The sequence below is a fragment of the Glossina fuscipes genome, unplaced genomic scaffold (assembly GCF_014805625.2).
Source record: "Glossina fuscipes isolate IAEA_lab_2018 unplaced genomic scaffold, Yale_Gfus_2 28, whole genome shotgun sequence".
Classification (NCBI taxonomy): domain Eukaryota; kingdom Metazoa; phylum Arthropoda; class Insecta; order Diptera; family Glossinidae; genus Glossina; species Glossina fuscipes.
Window position 1 is genome coordinate 4,366,408 of NW_023998423.1, and position 5,600 is coordinate 4,372,007.

The window sequence follows — 5,600 nt, forward strand, 5'->3', positions numbered from 1 at the left end:
AATCCAATCTGTAGGGTGTGTAGGGTATTACAAATTATATATGCCACATAAATATACCTGATCTTTGGTCTTTTCTCGTACATACACAATTGCGTGCATACAATAGGCCATATTCACTTGAAAACATACAGAGTTGTATATGTTTGTGCATTGCATAGAATGCGACGTGATGTCAAGAAACGATTAACAGAAGTTTTGCCCATACAAGTAATGAGAACGAAAGAGCAAGCATACAAATGGCTGCTAATTAACAGCACTACTACTATCATTGTTGATAACAGATCTGGCAAAATATTTCATTCATACAAAATCAAACATTTCTCTGTGCCGGGCAAAAAAAAAAATTTCATAGATGCAAGAGAGAAATGTTTGATCTGGTTATGCGAATAGTTTTTTGTTTATTGCTTTAAATTTCTCTCCTCTCTCCCTCTTAGTGAAGTGTTTATTACTTTGTCGTACCCTTAATAGCGGTGAATAAAGATAATTTTATTTATCTTTCTAAGCATGACTGTAAATATTTTTAATGACTAGCATTCGATTTGCTTTTGCTTTTGTTTTTATTTTCTACACCTTTCGTTTCCGGCCCGTTTGTATTGCACGTGAATGCATTCATTTGAAAATTCCTCCTTCAATTTTAACCGTTTTTAAATAATTATTTATTGTTTGGTTTTTCTTAATATCATTGTTTACGAGTTTAAGGATATATATTAGAGTTTTTGAGGAAACGGAAGTTAATAAATATATATATTGTTAAGTGTTGTTAAATATGGATATATATTGTTAAGTAGTAGTAATTACAAAGATTTTTCTTTGGCTACAAGTATTAGACGAATTTCACAATTAACAATTCTATAAGCATTGGTGTCCGTCCGGCACTACTTTCGGTTACTTTCGGTTGTTAACATATTTCGACACTGTTCAGGCTCTATTACGCTTCTCCTCTCTATCTGTAGTGCAATCTGGAAATGAAGTATTTCTATTACAGTCGATTCCGTTATTAAATAAACGGATCAAGGGAAAGAACAAGATTTACTATAACTTATATAAACGGCGACAGATTGTAGATAACTTATAAAAAAAAAATAGTCGTTAATTCAATCGATAGAAATTCAGTTTTGAAAATGCGATGGAATTCTGAAAACTTCGCTATATTCTACAACAGCGTTTCGATCATGACGCTAACGCTCGGCAAGCTTATGAAAGAACTCGTGATGCTTATGGTAAAAGTGCTTTCTCGGCAACTTTGAGATGATTTGCTCGTCTTCGATACGTCTCGCCTTCCGCAATCGTTGATAAAGTTGACGATACTCTTCGAAAAGCTGAAAAAATCGGAAAATTTCAACTTATCACCACACTTCACAACCAAACATTGACTAAAAAATAGTCTAAAGGATTGCAATAAGAATAAATAGAAACGGATAGAAAATTTAATGGATCGAGATTCCGTCCCTCACGTAAAGTAATGCTTTGTGTTTAGTAGGATTGCGAGGGAATAATTGCATGTTATGGGCGGTTCGAACCTGACCGAACTAATGATTTTAGTGTAGAAGAGGTAAAGCATGATGAGGTGGTCGCATCCTCTTCCTTCACAACAATGCTGGACCGGACATACTTAATGACTCGATAATGCATTCGCTGTGTCGTCTTGAACTTGCCGCCTTTGACTGCTAATGTGAAACTGATTTCAAAACAGGCCTAACTTGGAAATCTTAATTCTTTTTTTTCAAACTAATATACTGAAAAGTTCTAGAGTGATGGCCTAGTGACTTTATCAGAAAGATAGGAAAGGTTTTGAAAGGTTAATTAAAATCAAGTAAAGTACTTTTGAAGTTTGGTGAGAAACGCCACGAATTTTTGCTTTGACTTTTACTTGGCCTTACTAGAAGTCTTTAATTAGAGCAGGACTAGTTTCTGGGGAAAATGTTGCCAAACAGAGTAAGTGGTTCGTCTGCTCTTCTCTTCGCTTTTGAAAATTTTCAAAATTAACGCTTATGACAAATCAAACGAATAAACGAATAAACATTCTGAACTGACTTTCTTTCTGCCTCTATGCTATTTGTCTTCGACAATGGCGCGTCTTCCCACAATCATTAAAGGTTCCTCATTCTCAGCTGCCTTGAATTCTAATTGCAACACTTTCACACACTACGTGACCATAACGATAACTGGCTAATTAAAAATCATGTTAACCTTTAATGGTATTCCTTTACGTTTCCTTTTACAAACATTTGGTTAACGAAATATGTTTACTTTTTATTTTCTTTACTCACTTACGTGTAGTGTATCTGTTTTGTTAAAACAGATATTATTCATTGGTTTTTGTTTTTTTTTTTTTTTTTTGGTGGAAATGTTGATAATTACTTTACGATGGCTATCTATTTTGGAAATCTTTGGCTCAATTGTTAGGTAGGGTTGTGAGCGGAGCAGGAAGAAAAAAGTAAACCCAGGAAATCGTTTGTGAACACACGTGAATATGACAACAATTGTTAGTAAGTCACGTCATCCTGTTTGAAATCCGGAAGCATGTGAGAGGATTATTTAGAATCTACAGTTTACACGATTGACTATAAAAATATTCTACAAACAAATGCGAACATACATGCATGCATTCATGTATAGATAAACTCATATATTGCTTGTAAGTATGTATATATGTACATGCAAGGAATTTACAATTTTTTTTTAGCCTAAGATCTTTATCGGATTTTTTCTTTTTTTTTTTTTTGTTTAAATTTCTTTTCGAATAAGTGTTTCAGTGTTTTTTTTTTTTTTCAAATGTTTTTTGCAAAACTCCAGCAGCTGGTTTTTCGTTTTGATGAGATGTTAAAAGAAGAGAAACAAATAACAACTAAGAATATAATCTTTGGTTTTGGCCGAAACTTTCATACCCGACACCCTTATATTAAAACAGCAGGGGCAATTTTATTTTTTACAGTTTAGTTTTTGTTTTTTTTTTTGGTTCAGTGTTTTTACCTTTGATTGGAATGAATTTGTGTTGCGGGCTTGTCCTTTAACCGACTTGCACCATTTTTAATATCAACTTGCATGCAAGAGCTTCCAATATTTTAGCGAGTGTGAAGTCTCCTCCTCCTTTCTGTCACAAAGAGGAGGCAAATAAACAGACGTATGGACATACCTGCCCACATCTTTATAGAGTCTTTGAAGTTTCTTTGAATATGTTGTAAATGTTTCGATAAAAGTATAAAGTTGCGTTACCTCATAACGTAGGACGAGCGGGGACCCATTTTCTCTATTTTTGTAACTATATATTAACGGATCAGAGAAAATGTAAATTTTTAACCTTGTGTTTAACGAACAAAAACACCTTTTACTTTTAAAAACAAAGGTGCTCCCCCTCTTACGCTGCACTATTGGCGTGTCTTTTGATCTATTTGGTCCATTTTCAATACCAAGAAGTTTCCATGTTTTTTCCAAATTAGAAGCCTATATTTTTCATTTTTTGCAACCAGGACTTTACAGAAGGACGGAAGGACATATTTAGTTAGACTCAAAATTTGATGTTGATGAAGATTTTTACATACGATACACAAAATGAATACAACCTTGCATTTCGGTAGAGGTATAAAAATGACGAGAATAGTTTTGCGTGTATGCATGTGTGTTGCTCTTGGTAAGTTGATTTAAAAATTATATATTGTTTCAGCCCTGGCATTGATTGAAAACGGTGTCGAAGCAGATTAAAGCTGTTTATTTAGGGCTATTGGTTGTTTGTTTACCTGAATTATTGTTACACTTTTATTGTTAACAAAAAATTTGTTTAGTTTCCGCTTCGTATATACAAAAATAAACAAAAAAAAAATTAGTATCAACATTTTTCAATAATTCATGAAATTTATGAAAAATGCATATTTTTTTCCATAAGGTAGAAAATGACTCTGCCTTCGCAGGATTTGCAAAACTAAATAAGAAAATCCGAAGGAATCTTATGGGGAGTAAAAGTAATCCTTTCTAATCTTTCACGACGCCCGTGCGATTACTGTTTCCGAATGCTATTCTTCTAATAAAGGAAAAGTTTAGGCACTCATAAAGAATGTGCTTTACCGTAGATTGAAGAACAATCTTTCTTTAGGATCCATTGCCGTGCTGCAATTATGTGGTCAAGTGGACATCTCTCGCAAATCTTTTGACCCTAATATTGTCATTACTTGATGGCTATAGTGGTGGAACTAGGTGAGGAGAGTTAATAGTGGAGTAGTGCTGATGATAGTATTGTAGATTTGTGTCCACAATTTTGCTTTTAACTTTTCTTCCAATGTATCTTTGAAGGTCCAACTTTCTTATAATATCGGTCATAATTAGGGGTGCAGAGGCAGCAGACTTCGCCGCTCCATCACCTTGGCCATTTCCCAATAAACCGATATGATTAGGCATCCGAAGAGTTTTAATTTTATCATCGCACGTTGTCATGGCATTCCTTAATTTATTAATAAAGGTCTATCTCGAAGTCGAGGGATTCCGGATACCTCTCACCACAGACAATACCGATATTGAGTTTGTTTTTCTGAGCGAGATTCATAGCTTGAAGGATAGCCCTGGTTTATGTGAAAGTTGAAAAACTTTCGTGAAGCAGACCTTGCCCTGGAACATCCACCACGGCATGGGCAGTTGATAGACCGTCAACTTTAGAGCCATCGGGCACTTTCCAGTATTTTGAATTTTTCTCCAAACAAATTTCTGAACACGTGATATGAAGTCTCCTCTTTTTTGTAGACAGAGAGCGAACTGCCACAAGAGTAATCTTTCAAGATCCACCGAGATTTAGACCAAAATTATGCGAAGATTGTAAGGGAATGTTTAGTTCCTTTGTAACCTAACAGTAATCAATTGCGAATAATGACCTTTCAATTTGGGGATGATTTTAGTTTTCAAGTCCTAAAGTGTATTTTCTAAAGCTAGGAATCCAATATCAGCGAAGATATTCTTGATGGACGTTATCCGCATAGGTACTTGTTTTAGGGTTCTTGGTCTAAGGATGTTGATATTAGATTTACAGCTATTGCCATAAATTATCAGACTGTACTCTATCGTTCTTAAAAGAAGCATTTTGATAAGATAAGCAATAGTGTTAACATGTGCGTGGCTTTTCCCTGCCGTTTTGTTTTTAATATATGGGCGAGAAAATTTTGTAAGATCATATGGCGGCAGATGTTTTTTAGTCATTTTATATACATTTCCGAGATATTAACTGACTTGTGATGAAAGGAATATTTCAGCTAAACTATCAATTAAATATATATATACATATATATATATATATATTTTTTATTTTTATTTTTTTTATGAGCTGAAAACTATTCTTTTATGTGAAATTACATTAAAATTATCTATCGATTCAGTCGGCACATGTGTCTGTTGTTAAGTTGAATACTTTATGATTCTCATAAAATCTGACAGTTGTTTATTGATTTATGCGTTACTCCAAAATGTCAATAGCATGCATAAGTATGCATCAAATCTATTTCGTTTCTGCCACCACCCAACAATATATAACTAACTGTACGGAAGAAATATTCACTCTTTAATACAAATTTTGTCAGGCATTTATAAAAAAATTCCAAAAACTTTATTTTTATATATCC